The 16,563-nt window shown below is 35.6% G+C and overlaps 1 protein-coding gene across 10 annotated transcripts in view; it reads left to right on the forward strand.

The window, feature by feature from the left end:
• The window catches only part of MEF2C (myocyte enhancer factor 2C), a 179,170-nt gene that overhangs the window by 72,985 nt on the left and 89,622 nt on the right, over nucleotides 1–16,563 (forward strand). Inside the window, exon 1 of one of the 10 annotated variants that reach the window (XM_072416171.1) lies at nucleotides 16,044–16,285. The exons of the other annotated variants lie outside the window; for them this stretch is intronic. The gene's annotated coding sequence lies outside the window, so the exon portion shown is untranslated. Of the gene's footprint in view, nucleotides 1–16,043; nucleotides 16,286–16,563 lie in introns of those variants that run through there. 10 annotated transcript variants of the gene reach the window in all.

A 16,563-nucleotide genomic window follows, 5' to 3' on the forward strand; every position in this document is an offset into this window, starting at 1 on the left:
AAAAACATCAGCTCGCTCAGGTGACTTTCCTTATGCATGTGTTCGGTGTTACATTTTTCTCGTGTCTCTGAAAATGGAAATAGCCATATGCCTACTAGTAAGTGAAGAAGCTGTTCTACTTTATCCTCAAGAGACAGTTCTTAATTCAACAATTTCTCTAATGCAGCACACAATAATCTTTAAATCCTTAGGCTACCTACATTAATGATGTCGAGGCACGTGAACACTGCGCCGCAGCTCAACACTCAACATATGTTAATAAATGAGAGCATAAATGAAGGTTAAAAAGATCACCTTTAATGTTATTGTGAGACATGAGATTCTTCTGGCCCTGCAGATGTTACTTTAAAGTAATTTAGCTGTGATACGGAAGGCAGCTTTTAGTATGCAGCTTGTGATCACTGCTGGAAATAAGTACTGGATTAAAATATTCAGCATTGGGCACATCATATACAGAATGATATCTACTTATATTAGGAATTCTTTGAATTAAAATCTAATCTAAGAACAAAAAATAATATATTGAGTTTGTAGTATTCTGTGGTATATTCAGCAGTCAATCAACCAGGTGGTTGGCAGGATAAGTATTGGATGGGAGTCAGTTTTAGGATATGTTGTTTGCTTACTTTTCCTGGATCAGAACCATTCCAGGTTTGCTGGATCACCCGGCTTCACTGATGAAAGTGTAACTTCACCAGTCTTGGAGAGCTTAATGAAATCAGGGCCGATCGCTTATTTAACAGACGAATAGGCAAACAACTAAAGGCAGGGAATGACTTGATCCACAAGACTCACAGGTTACCTACAAGTCCAACTTCTGATTGTGATAGGCGGATACACAATTCCCAACATTTTCAGTGTCTTCCTGAAAGAATATAGAAGCACAATAGCTGGTGCTAAGCATCTTGTACATCTAGGTTGTATTGTGGATTCCTCATTGGAGGACCCTAAAATGAATAGTATATGTAATGTACACTGGACAGCTAGTGGTCCTGATTGCTCCTATACTGTAGCATGTCAAAAGCTGCATGAAATCAGAACATAAATGTGATTTCCACACTGGTTTAAAGTTCACTGCAGCCTAAACCCCTATACAACAGAATCATGGTAAAGATTAAAGATTTCTATATTAATAGGTAATATTACAGGATATTCAGTCTGTCACTGCCTGGGTTTTTTTAGTAAAAAGTCACAGTTCATGGCTCGGAGCATGTGCTTAACTGTCCTTGTTTAGATATGATCCATATTGGAAGCCGATTCCTAAGAAACAGATAAGATGTGAACTGCAAAGAACCATTTTTCCGTGTGCCATAATTGGGGCCGGATGGGATCATTTAATAATTGCTGTCAGAAGATCAAATTTAATTCTTGTTTTAAAGATACCACTGTGGGATAGAGATGTGCAAGTTGTCATCAGAGGCTTTGATTGAACACAGCTTTAATTAGGTTGATTAGGATGCAAAAGTAGTTGTGGAAAAAAAAAAAAGGAGTGTGTGACAAATTGGCTTAGTGAGTATTGCTTGACAGCACTATCCTACATCTTTATTTGTGTTATGTTTAGATAGCTGTCTCAATACGCTGATCAAATCAGACTACAAATTTAAATATCTATTGAGTCTAAAATATTTAGAGTATCCTGAAGAAATGAAGACAAGCTAAAAAAAAAAAGCTTTTATTATATTCTGATTCTTGCATGTATGGTAATGCCGCATGAGACAGCGCTGTAAATGCTGCCTTATACGAATACTTACCCTACTAAACCTTTTCCAACTCATCATTGCTGTTTCTTCTTATGCAAACACAGGATTTGTAAAAGCAGAACTCCAGCCTTATCTTTTACAGGCTCCAGTCCTTAAATGAAATTGCTTGATTTAACTGCATATAGTCAGATTCCTATTGTATGCATTAGAATCTGCTGCAAGCCAGACAAAGCTGACCTTATGGATACACAATGTCTATTCTAAATTGTCCCTAGCCCATCTCTTTAATTAACTAGATTTCAGTTCTTTCAATAATTGGAGACTTAATATCACCTTAAGGCCACCATGTTGGTACTTACCACAGCTTCCTGCTTTCAGGAAGCAACGTATAGCACCATGCAAGCCTCTTCCCTTTAGCATTTTGATGACGGGGTGAGAAGGAACAAATATTAGCAGAATAAAGATTACCTTGCAGCTAATGTAGTAAGAATAAAGTTTAGACTTCATCTTGCCTTCTAAAATGTACCCAATTCCATAGAGCAGGCTTACCCTCAACATCCCACAATCACCAAAACTTGGGGATCCCTGTTATGCAGATATGTCTACCATAGCAACTATCTATCATCTATCATGCTTTCTCCTGGTTTATTCACCAAAAGAGGAGGTGACTGCTCTATTGAATTAGGCGAACCTAAGGGGGTATAGTGGGCCCATAAGTTTATGTTTAAAATTAGAAAACTTCCCAGAGGGACCCACTATTTCCTACTGGAAAGGTCCACAAGGAGTGTTTTATGGCTTATTTAATTACCCATAGACATAACAAGCATTGTGAATCCAGCCAGCGATTAGTCATATCGCAATCCAATTGATGATGTCAGTGTAACTCTAAATCTAACGTTCTTTTGTAGATTTATGAAAATCACTATTAGGAAAATAATAACCCCCAGTATATTAAAGTCCTGTTTTCCATACTAAAAAATCATCTTTAAACTCCCACTTGCATATGAAAGTTGTAAGCTTGCTTGGCATGATTTGGTTTTGAAAGGTGTTTTCTCTATGTAGAAGAAGGAACAAACATTTGCACGTGCACCAAATCCATTCATTAGCCAGATCAGAGACAATGGCTTGTTCTCATAAAATACGATCTTTTAGCAATCAGTTCATTGTTGGCCACACTTAGTGTTTAACATATGTGTAAATAATCATTTATTTACCAACTTTTGAAAAATGTCATAGAACATTTTGGAACTGGAGAAGGATTGAGCTGCAACCGTATAAGGTCCCTTAATTCTGCTCTGTGCTGCTAGTGTTGTTGAAGAAATCCATGGCAGGCTGTGTCACATTATCCCTGTACATTCACATGTTGGGGGTTGTTATTGAAGACCTTCCTCTTCACTGTCAGTTTCTAGAACAAGTCAGTAATCATCATCAGCCTCATGCTGCTTGCTTACTCAGGCAGGAACTCTGTAGTCTTCTCTTGTCATCTGTACAGTGCTCTCCTATCCCATTTAACTTGATGTTATAGATATGATTACAGAGGGATAGACAATCACACTGGGGATAATTGATGCTCAGCATGGCAATTACAAGTGCTAGATACCAGTGAAGATGTTGCCTTAGGCAGCCCAGTAGTAAGCTTACACTCTAATCCATGGGTATCACACCACAATGCCATTGCCTCCTATTGAATTTCTAAATAATATTTTTAGTTTTTACATTTTCCGACATTAGAGGATCATCCTTAATTCTGTGCATAAACACTGTATTTATAATTAAATAATGAGTACACAAATAATGGTTTTACATAATTTCTGTCACCCCCTACCCCACTTCTTATGCCTATTCACCAATTGCACTGAAATAAGACATGTTCTAGTTCTAATTTGGAGATTTGCACAGCTAAGGACTTTCCTATGGCACCTAGTGTGTAGTGTCCTGGCATATAGCTGTCTAGGCGCGCAGCTGTGCATTGTGGGGTAAGATGAAATAGTCACACGTTTACCTATATTGTATTCCACCTTCATAAACTGGGTGAATGGAATTAATCAATTGGAATTATCATTCCAAGATAGATTGTCATTGGAGAACATGGGTGATCCAGCAAACCTGGAATGTTTTGCCACCTAAAACCATTTATTTTTTATTAAGAAATCCATTCCAGGTCTACTGAATCACCCAGGGTTTTCTATTATTGTCTAGGCTCTCCAGTGCTGGAGAGTTTTAATAAATCAGGCTCCATATAGACACTGTTAAGAAATTGAAGGGTCATGTGATCAGTCATCAATAGTCACTTGTCATGGGATTTCTCATCAACTGCCAGTCATTCCCAATTTAGCTTTGGGTTTCACCTAACGGGGCTGGAAATCTCACAAAGTTCAAGAGTATGGTATGCACAAAGAAAGCATAAAAAACATTTGTTTGGTCCACTTTTAAGTGGACCATGTTTAATACAACCTAATCAGGTAATAGGAAATGAAAGAAAAAAATTACAAAGCAGACTAATAAAACTGCAGTGAAGACTTCTTTGTGTTGAGCTGATACCATGCATAGCAGGCAGGAGGAGAAAGAGTTAATGAATTATGCCTATTGCTAGAATGGGTTTTTGAATGTGTTTATGATGGAGGAAGGGATGCTTCACTGCTCCCTGTTTGTTTTATTAACAACATGATCATTTATTATTTGTCCAGAATTGAAAAACAACTTTACAGAAATGAATAAATAAAATAAAGCAAGCTAAAGTTTATCCCAAATTCTGCCCCATTTCCCAGCAATAATATTTGGCATTAAAATTGTACAGGCCAAACCAAGTAAAAACTTTGATATAAAACATTTTGATTTATTGCTTTAAGAAAGGTGAAGGTATTTCCTTACTGGCTTTGGTAAACGCCATTTCTTGTAAGGCTTTAACAGATTTAAATATTTATGTAAAAATACCAAAATGAACAATTTGTACTGCAATATTTATATTCCCCCTTTCTTGTTGGGTCAATACATTTTACAGCTTTGGATGTTCCTGCTGTATCCAAATAGGAAGGTCAAAAATATATCAATTGTCCAGTTAAAATATTTTTTTCCTCTTTGGAAATTTGAATAGCCAAAAACACCAATAATTATATGTGGTGACTTGGTTCATTATTATTTGTACTTATTCATGGCTAAATTTAGGTTTTACTTCCCTAGGAAAGGTTCCAGTTTTAGTTTCCTAACCAAAGCTGGGTTGGGAATAAAAAAAAGGAGCCATGGCTTATGTAAGCATGCAATCCATAACCTGTATGTGTATCAAAAGTAAGAACAACCTAAAACGGGGACTTTTTTGTGTTTTATTCTTAGCTGAACACATCTGATTTTAGTCGGTTGTTGCATAATATGAGAAACCCAATTCCAATTTGCCGCCGCCCGAAACTTTCCTCCCCATCCCCACCTCCATAACCACTTTCATCAGTGTAAAAAATACTTTGAATTCCACTTTCATCAGTGTAAAAAATACTTTGAATTCCGATGTCATCCAACCAGCCATATGACATGATATGACCCTTATTCTTCTTAGTCCTTAATGCTGGTTAGAATGCTGGTGTGTGCTGGTTCTGAAAGTGGGATAGTGACAAAGATCGGAAAATGATCTATATGGCGTTGTTGGAGCAAAAGGATGATGGGTTTGCCTTTAGAGTGTACCAGCACCAGGTGTAATGTATAATCACTTTGTACTGGTTCCCAGGAGCCCAGAGCTTGAATTTCGTAATATGAACCCCAATGTAGCTTTTGGTCTTATTTACTACTACCTCTCACTTTTTTATGTGCCAACAAAAGGGCAATGGGGCTGGTCAGGGTGTGACTTTAGAATATAATCTTGCTGATTATATTATGCTTAACTTAATCTGACTTTGCAGTACTTCAAGTTATGTTTATATGACATTCACTATTACCAAAAACTAAAAAAACTTGAAGGATCTAACAGAATCAGCCCTTTATATGCCTAAGATTGAATGATATCCAAATAATTCTTCTGCATAAGCAATATGTGACAGTCCAGGTTGTGCGAAACTATAAGTTCTTTACAATCGAAATCTGTATTAAAATGGTAAAAATACAGCAGCTCCTCTAAAACAACTGTTGTGCATGTTGTGGTTATTTTATCTTTTGTTGGCCTTTTGATAGCATTCAGGTTAGCCAATTCTCCGAGACATTACCAAGGCCCTCAGGGAGACATTGATGTACTCACAGTGACTTCATTGTTATCGGTGGGTGTTAAGAACCTACGGCTTTTTACTGTAAAGAAAAAGGAACTATTGCACTTCTACAGTGACCACAACATTGATAAAAGTTTACATTTGGCTTGAGCTGCCAAGCTGTAGATATTTCCCACCACTGTGAACATTTTTCATTTATTTATTTTCAAAAGAAATGTATACTGAAAAATATGTTTGGACTGCCATTGCTGAACTTTTAGAAATGTTCAATGTCTGGATGCCTTTGACACGTGGAAGAAACATTTTTATCTGCATGCTGTTAGTAAATTAGCATGACAGTCAGGTAGATACCATTTCAAGTTAGTAGACTCCATGTTCCTCAAACCTCATTTTATTTCTTTCGTCATATTAGTGATGCACAAAACCTTATTCTGTGGGGTGTAAAACCAGTCCGCCCTTGTCAAGAAATCTCACATCAGGTCTACCTAGCAGTACTTTAATGATTTTTATATTATTGTTATCTTCAACATTGATAAAGTGTTTATTCTTATGGTTTTCCAGGACAGGGAGGGGTAAGTATGTAGCTAAGTTTTTGTCCGTTGTTTCCATTTCTTCCTTATAGTTCAATTTAACCAAAAAAAAAAAATAAGACTTGAGAAAACACTGAATACAGAAAACCTTGATACTGCTAGTAGGGGATATGTTGCAATTTACAAAAGCAGGGCTTACTTATGGGAAAACTCAAATATAAAAGGTTTTATATAGAATCCTCAGATCTCCAGTTTACTAGCTGCCTATATTACGTGACCTGTCATTATCAGTGATTGATATCATTTTGTTAGCATAAAAGAACACCTGTTAACAGCCCTCTTGATTATATTCCTTATCCACCATCCTCCAGAGTGTCCCTTCAGCTGGTCTGGACTGAGAAACGAAAAAAGTGTTTTCAAATAGGGGCGTTGTAACATATGACGTTAGCAAACCCTCTATTTGCAGTTTGATTATAGGTAAGGATAGGTAGGTGGGTTTTTATATCAGGTGGGGTTTGGGTTTTTATTTTCCAACATAGCTTTTTTTCCTATTGTGACAAACACAATTTACAACAAAAACTTTCCTCAACAAGCCTTAAAGAGAAAGCCGTTTAACGTGTCAGTTATGTAGAACCTTGCGATAACAAGACCTCTGGATAAAAATTATGGTGTATCATGCTTTTTGTTTAGAGGCTGACCTGAAAAAAAATATCATTTTCAGCCTAGCATTTGCTTTAAAGCTCCTTCTGCTTAGCCAAATGTAATGCTGCTTCCAATCAGTATGATGTAATCACTGACGTTTTTGGTCCTTAGGATGCATGTTGCACAACTGAACCTTAGCTTTACTAGACAGTTACTCTAAAAACAAACAGATGTTTCTTTAATCTTAAATGCTTAAACATTTTTCAGACTTCGGAAATTCAGAAACTTTTGTTTCTGTTTGTTAATGATGTAAAGATGGCCATGCATGGCCAAGTCATTTTTCGGTCCATTCTCCAAAAACAGGTATTGATGTATTAGACTTCTCCTACCTGTACCTTACCTTCTACAATCTGGAAAAAGAAATGTTAAATTCATCCCAATTTAATAAGCTGCCCATACTACTCATTAGTGTTTAGCCAAATCATATAAATTATTTACCCCAGGACCATAAAATACGTTGGAGAAAATATAGATGTAAGACACTCATGTCATAAAAATACTTTGCAGGTAGTCTTTCAGGTCTGAAAATAATCCACCAAAAATAGGGACAGATTTTTTTCCTGTTCAGGTTTCATACTGTTTTTTTTTCAATGCTTGGGTGTACATCTTTATGGGGAAACAGAAGCAAACACAATACAATCTCACAATCGATCCTAGCGATTTATAAATCTTCTCTGTAGAAAAATGTGTTGGAGAAGGTACTTCAAGCTTCCTAAATGTTATTCATCATGCATGGGGAATGGCAAAAATAAATTGTAATGAGCATATAGTATGTTTGAATTCAGCAGAGATTATTTTTATAATAAAAAACCAATGCACATTAAAATAATGGAAAGGTATCCCAAAATATATAATAAAATTGTCCAAAATTCGACAATCAATATTTCTTAATAAAATATACCTTTCTAAATCTTTTCTAGACTTAATATAGCTTCAACCCTGCTGGCTTTTTTGTACATTTGTGGCAAGTTGGAACAATTTATTTTGGTGTCCGTTACACACCATTTTTGAGCTATTGTGACCACTGTCTCTGTTGGCTGGCATGTCATTTCATTTCTTAGAACTGTGAGTTGTCCCATATTGTTTTATATATTCACAATCCTATTTCATAGGTAACATTTACTCCTGGCTGGCAATCAGGTTAAAGCGACTCACCTTTGCAGCTGTGTTTGTAATCGCCATTTAGTTACTGTAAAGCTATATTCTTTTTATGTGGTGTTTTAATTATTTTTCCCTGTGCATCTGAATTCGATAAGGAAACCATTGCTGAGCTCAGTAACAACTCGCAGGTGTTCTTAGCTGTGTTTTTTCTCCTCCATCTTTCTACATATTTGACATACATTTTTATCTCCTTTGTCCTTGGGAAAAAAAGTAACAGTGGAAATATTACAGCAAAGTTTTCAGCTGTCGTGGACTCCAGGGAAGATTGATATGTTCTCCAAGCCATCTTTGCATATTGTGCCTGAATCTGTCTCCAGGCAGCGAGAGCTAACCCCTTTTCTGCCAGAGAAATCTCTTCACTCATTTTCTCTCTAATATATTGCAGGCCCTCTGGCAGCAACAAGATTCTGAGACACAATGTCAGCTCACTGCTCAATGGAGAGCTTCAGCACCCAAAAAGAGCCCAGAAATTAGACCATTTTCTGTGCCATTAAATTGCAGCACAAGAAAGCCATTCTTTTACTAGCATTAGGGTTTTGATGATGATGATGATGATAATTATTAGTGTTACCATTATTTGTGGCACAATCTTGGGACTACCCTGGTTTTAAAGAATTTCCTAGGAAAACATTGCCCAAGAATGGAGCTGCATGTTAGACTCAGTTCTTGTCAATTTATTTATTTTTACAATTGCTGTATCTTGGACTATAAAGTGTAACGTAGGTCTAAATCTAAGATCTAAACATAAGCACTAATATCTCATAAGTTTTATTATGTTCAAATGTGCCATGAAGGTCTTTGTGTGGGCTTTTCCTGTTATTTTTGCCCCTGTTGAAGACTACAGGGGAAATGCCATCACTCACAGGAGCGGGTCCAGAGCAAAAGTGTGCAGCAGATGCTGGAGTGAGTGCAAGTGAACAGGAGGTCAACTCAAAGAGGCTGCAGGAGATCAGCAATGTAACAGAACAAAAAAAATAAACAAACTTAGTTTTTCTATTCTCATATACTATCAAACAATCTTACCCAGTTAATTCCAAAGCATAAAAATGTGACCTGGTTAATGGGTTCATCCCATGTATTCATCCCTTGTGGATGATTTCCTGATGTCCTAAACCACCCAGACCTCTCTGCACATTTGTAAAGGTTAGGATCCAAAATCATTTTGGTAAATCACTTATAAAGAATACAAATATGTGCTGCCATTGGAATACTAACACATCCACCCAGAGGTTTTTTAGTTATCTCTACCACAACCTTGCGGAAGCCGAATTGATTGTACCCAGATTAAGACTTTCTTGATGAGCAGACCCGGTTACACCTCTGGCTCCTACCTATTGGTCCATCCTATAATTGGCTGCCTTTCTGACCAATGGTGAGGCAAGAGGGTAAGAGAGTACCATCGTCCAATGTGTAGTCCATGGTTCCCTAAGATATATTATTGGACTGATGTTCCAATGGCTTTTTATAGTCTCCACAACAGGTGCACTTTAAATTCCCAAATTTGTTAAAAAGACACATTTTTAGCACCAAATTATTGCTTTAATAAAAATAACCCAATAGGTAACCCCAAGCACTTTCCAGGATTGTTATCTATAATAGTTTCTTTGTCAGTGGTTTTGTATGTATAGGGTATGTGTTTAAATCATGAGTCATGTTTTCTTTTTGCTTTTGGCAATTTAAACCAGTTTTCTGCTACACAATAGTCAAAAGGCTCAAAAACATTTACTTTAATAAATCTTAAAAGAAAAAATTAGGCAATCAAAAGTAGTTGAATATCTTTCTTCTAGTATGGAGAATCAGAATTTGTCTATGTTTCTTTATTTGATATTTTTCTATTGAGGCATGTTATTGAACATGCATACATAGGAAGGATTGGGACGTGGGTAGATTTAGCTAAAAACCAAGTGCAAATAATATTGATTTGTTAACAATATCTTATCAATTGTGTTAAAAGGCCTTCAGGCTTCTGAGGTCAATTTACTAAAGGAGTAGAAAATATTCCATGAGCAAAACAAATATCAATGAGTATCTTATGCAAGGAAATTTTCAAAAAAGGAGATATTTTCCTGCAAATGCTTGTTTGATTGAACCAGTTCAGTTCAGTTTCTCTTTATATATAGCTAAATAAATCAATTCTGATATCTGATTGTGCAAAGTCTTCATATGCCCAAAACACCCTTGGATTTAAAGTTCAGCTTTCCAGAAACTGATCGTTTTTTCAATCGCAAGAGAAAATAAGCCAAACTTGTTTTTCTTATAGCATATGCGTAAATAATAAATTTAGGATGTTTTAATCAATCAGTAGGGTAGGCAAAAATACAGACAGTTCTAGCAAGACGGTCAACAATGGAAGCATACAAATTGCTTCATGTTATGGTATTTTGTTTACCGATTACCTACACCTCATGCCTGTCCTCGAGTAATGTATAAAAATATCAAGCTAAAATTTCATTTTAAACTTAACAAACACTATTTTAGAATATATCTGGTTTGGTGGTGAGCCTTTAGTAATTCTGCCAGTCTGTTAATTTTTAATGTGTGAAATGGAAAAATTGGCTCGGCCATCTGGGGTGCAAAAAGTGAGCTGGTTCCCTACAGTGAAAGGGTTAAATATTTGAGACTGTAAATTATTACAGGGCATCATTATACAGACAGATGGAACTTTGTATGTGGGTTTATTCAAAATACCTACCTAAATAATATTGATCATTATATGGATATTGAGCTTAGACATACATTCTCTATAATTAAACCTTTTTTAACTGGTCGTATTCCAGGTATCATTTTTCTCGTGCAGACTGAAAATCTTACTGGTTGCTATGGTGTTTAGCCTTCCCTTCCATTAGTTCTAAAAACTGGGCTAAAAATGATGATTTTGTTTTTACATAGAACTACTCAACCATAAATCAGTGGCAATAGCACTTTCTATGCTTACATCCATTGTTCAGTTTCGACCAAAATATCATATTTGACTTATTTTGCCTACATAGTGCAAAAAGAAAAAAAAAATGCTAAGCGTGTTTTTCTTCCCTTTTCAAGCTCCTATTTTATATACTTTTGCTTATATATACAGTGCTTATTTTTACACATTCCAGAATAGCGACCCAAGGCTTTTTTTGTTTTTTTTTGTTTTTACAGTTGAACGTTCCATCCTTCTCAGTAGGCACTGTGTTCAGGGCGCTGCTTCAGGGCAAATTCAGACATCTCTGCACAGAGAAGGAAGTGTCAAGTTTTGGTTCCCATTTTGTAGTTCTGGAACAGTTTAGGGAAGGAAGCACCTTTACACCTTTTATTGTTCGTGGTTGCTGACATCACATCCTTCCGTGACCACTTGGTGTGTGTTTCCTGCCATTCTGTTACGATTCTCCTAAACCAGAGAAGACAGAAAGACAGAAGATAGACACTTGCAAAGCATTCATTTCTGGGCAGATGATCAGCTTCTGTCCATCTCGATTTTTTCTGAGCCGAGGCTTAAATCACTCTTCCTTCTGCTCTGTGTTCTTGCCGCAACATACGGTGAACAGAAGTCTGTGAAATTGAAGTTCCTCATTTTTAGTGAGCAGTCTGATTTTTATGTTTGTCTTGCAGAAAGCTGCAGATTGCCACTACTATACAATCCTTTGCTTTATGACTTCTTCTCACAAGTTTTTTTTTCCATAAACATTACTTAGCGGAGATCGTCCTAGTATTTCAACTGCACCAGTTTGTCCTTATACATGTTTTTTTTTCTATGTAGAATTTCAAATCTTAGCCAAAGGCACATAGCAGATAAAGTAATAAGACCATCGGATATCTGTATGGAAATTTACATTTTTGTGGCAGAATGATTATTGAAATGAGGGAAATTTGCATCTACACTTGATACCTTAAAACCTCATCATATGTGCAGCTGTGACTGTATATATATATATATATATATATATGTATATTTTATTTATATGTATATAGTTTTAGGACCTAAAACATTTGGATTACTTTCATTCATTTTTGTTTTTTATTCTTGGTATTTGTCTGGCTCATGTATGGAAAACCATACATAAAAATATAGGATAAAGGTATTATATCTCTTACATTTGACCTTGGCCAGAAGGTTAGAAGAACTGTTCTATCACCAAATTAGAAAGCCTAATGAAAAATGTTAATTTACCACTTTTAGATTTCTTAGTGGCAGTGATCAACAGAAGTCAAAAGGTGAATCTCCCCAGATGGAACACAGACAACAATAAAGACTTAATATTGCTTTTGTTTACTCAGTTCAAAATAAAAAAAAAAGTTTCAGCTTTACATTTTTGGTCCACTCTACCTTCTAAACTAAAGGCCCAATTTCCCCATTGCCACCAATTATATTGAAGTATAGTCTGCCCTGGTTCTAGTACAAAAGTTTGATTCTGATTAGTAACTGTAAGGAAATTATTTTTATTCAATGCAAGGGTTAAAAGAATCTTGCCTAAATACAGCCACTAATCAAAACATTCAAAAAATTCAAAACATTCCTGGCATCAGAAAAATTTGAGTATTTGATTTCTGTGGGTAACACCTCCACTTTACCATTCCACCTCTTTAAAAAAACGCTTTTTAGATCTGGTGGTTATCAAAAGTATCTAAAATAGGAACTGATTGTATTGCCACACAACAACCAAACTTCAGCTTTCATTTTCCAATTGACACATTTTTATTACAAGTTTACATCTTTCATTTTTAAAGCCCAGTTTGATAAATAAAGCTTACTCCAACATTTGGTATCATTTATAAAAGACTCAATATTTTTAGTTCCAATGAACTTCTATAAAAATATCTACTTCCATTCTCTACATATATCTGGATGTGATCACAACTTTTTAACATAATGCATTACATCAGTTAGGTAAACAGCACATTACATGACATAAGGTTTTCAATCAATCGCCAGCAGTGATGCAGCAAATAGCTGCACATTAGATTATATTTTGTGTTAGGTACATGCATTGTGAGTTTTTTTTTTTTTTGTTATCAGGACATATTTCTTTAACATCATCTGACTTTAAATGCTTCTTTGCTTTTTTTTCCCAAGTGTCACAAATGATTGTAAAACCTTTTGACTGCCATATGCTCATGAAAGGAAAGGTAAAATGCTAAGCGCTCAATCACTCTCTTGCTGCCTGAACGAAGATTGCAAATGATAGCTCACTTATAGCCTGTTCAAAGGAGTTTAAATCACAATTGATTTACTCCCTGACTGAGCTGCCAATGGAATAATTGCTAATGGCTTCACAAATTAGGTGGGATGGAAGGTAACAAATACCTTTAAACACAGGAGGTTGATTGGCAACATAACCAAAAAAATATTCCCAGCAAGCCTTTGGAACCGTTTCCTTGACCATTAGCATATGTTCGTACTTGATATTCAAAGAAGCTGTCCTATTATAGGGGCTTTTCCACGTTAAAATGAAAGTGGACATCTAAAACCTACCTACCCATGTACAGGAGTATCCTTGTATTCCAATGGTAGTCTTACCGTAGGCTAAGCAGTCTATGCCTAACTTTTCAGATACTGGTTCCTCTACAAGAAAAACCTGGTTCTTATTTTATTTGATGTTACGTGTTAAAAGATTACTGTAGGCTACAACTCTTCTGCTCATGTTTTCAAGAATCAGACTTTTACCATAAAAAAAGATTCTGACTATATGCTAAGGGCAGTAGCTTTAGGTTCATGTTCCACTGCATGGGAACTAAGAAAAAAACAACTTTTTCAGTCAGATTACAGAATGTGAATGTATGTATTCACATGTATACTGTATTGGTGAATATTGGTCATTGCCATAATTTTTGCCATTTTTTTATCCTAAATATCTGTTAATAAATGAGCCATGGCTCATAATAGCCATGGTTCAAGCTACAATTTAATGTATGCCTAAATAATTAGGTTTATTGCCTTTTACTGCTACAACAACATTTGATACCTCCATCCCATAAGTGTTTTGCTGGTGGCAACAATTTTTTGACCATAATGACGCACAGGTCAATGAAGAGTTTGGGTCTTTGTACTTTGCAACAAAATGCACAAGTGAAAAACTTATACAGGAACTGTTTCACCGGTCAAATAATTTATAACAGTTTTCAGACAATTTTGATCATTATAGCCAGCTGGGTCTTTGACCTCCATTGCAGCATCCATAGCACAGTTTTGTCATGACCATACTGCCAAGTTCCTGAATTTGCAATGAATAGAGCAGTATCAGGATTATCAGTTTTCTTGTCACTGTGCAGTTTACTAAGTATGTTCTCTGGTGGCACATGAGCATGCAACGACGCCTGATTGGCTCAGAGCATTGGCATTCTATTTATAAATATATAAATGATACTTAATAAATATGTAACTGCGATGACTGCAGTTTTATATTGTCTGCATGGAGATCAGTTTTAAAATATTTTATTTCCAATATATTTTCTAATCCCTATTTAATAAATAGAATTACATTGTTGCTGTAGTCATTTTGTCTGCTACAGGCTTGATAGATTGACCAAAGTGTTCAGTTTTCTGTTGAAAAAAAAAACATTATTGCCTGTCTCCAGCAAAACATCATTATTTGTAAAGCAAGTGCTCCCCCTAGAACAGGAATGAATTAAATATTTTTGTCTCCAACTGAAATATATTTCCCATGATGCTTAGTCTATCCTGACATTTTCTTCATTTTTTTATTATTTATTATATAGTGTTTGTTTGTGTGTGTCTTACTGTGCTGTCCATTTTTTACTAGAATAACTAAACAACTATTATTTAAAACTAATATAACTATATAATTTTACTATCTCATTCAAATTGCATAAAAAGTAGTAGATTAAGAAGTTTAAAGTGCGCCAGGTTTGCAGAACTGAGAAAATAACTTCTAGCTTTCTATGAAGTCAGCAGAATCAGTAGCATATTATATATTCGGGACAAGAAGACTTTTTAACCCTTGGGCCAACTTCCTGAATTACATACTATATATAATCATGGTGCTGGTAAAGCTAAAGAGCATCAAAAAAGATATGAGGAAGCCTATAGAAACCAAAAATATTTCACTTTTCAGAAGTTTAGAGCAGCCAGAGATGATTCCTTGTTTGTAATTTTTCTGTTAATTAATGCTACAGGCAATATATCTTATATGCTATAATTATTATTATTAATATTAATAAAGGACAACATCGTATTGGAAACAGTAGGATAAGTACCTATTCCAACTAAAGCCAATGATGCCAAACTTGTTAACTACAAAAAAAAAATACCTAAAAATAATTTATTTCTAGGTAGTCTTTTACTACGGCAGATGTGCTAATAACATTCATACTTAACAAATCAAAAACAAGTAACGCTAATTAATTGAGAAAAAAAAAAGACGTGATATACACTGTCCATGCCCCCAAGGTTTTAATTTGCAAAGCTAGATTAATTCTCCCCCCTCTTTGGATGATCATAGTGAACTCTGGGATCAGGTGCTGAAAGCTTGTGGTGTTTCTTCATATTTAGCCGAAGTCTTGCAACAAAATGTATTGGGGGGACAAATGGAATTTTTGAAGATTTCGTAAATGTTTTCCCTATCAGTTCCAGGCTACTATTTACTTTTACAACAAACTGTTTTGAACGTTTTGTTTGAAAGTATAAAAATGTAGAAGTGATAAGAGCAGTGGGAGGGACTGGGCATTCTGTTACTGTAGTGGGAGAGGATTGTATCCTTCCTGGCTGCTTGCTGTGTGATTTCTCCTTTCTCACTGGCTTCCAGTGCCATGATCCATAAATCAGCTTTTATCCTGCTGGCCAATCATGTAATCTGTCCGGCCTGACCTTCCACCCCAGTGTGAACAGAAGCTTACGCAGGCACAGAGCTGTAAGTGGATAGTGCCAGTGGCTTCATCTGAAAAGAAAGGAAGTACTTCCATATGCCTTTGCTGAGGATTAACATATTGGCTTATGGTTACAGAGAAAGCCTGTTAAGCTCCTTTGGGTCCTGCATGTGCTTGCAAACTACTTTTTAACTTATTGTCCAAGGTAAGAGATCTGTCAGAAGCTAGGAGCAAATGTAACGGAATATAGGTTGTGTCTCCTACTTTGTTAAATTGTATCCCTATCCAAGTTAATTAGACAGCGTGACATCATTTCAGGTTTTAAGGAAAGAGATTTAAAATGTATTGAATGTGTTGATTTTTTTTTTATTATAATATTATTGTATTGTTAACATTAATATGAATTTATTGCTACTACTGTTGTCTTTATTAGAAACTAGAAAGTTAGATTTAAAAGTTCCTAATACAAGTTGCAATAGATTT

Source organism: Pyxicephalus adspersus, chromosome 6 (genome assembly GCF_032062135.1).
Source record: "Pyxicephalus adspersus chromosome 6, UCB_Pads_2.0, whole genome shotgun sequence".
Classification (NCBI taxonomy): domain Eukaryota; kingdom Metazoa; phylum Chordata; class Amphibia; order Anura; family Pyxicephalidae; genus Pyxicephalus; species Pyxicephalus adspersus.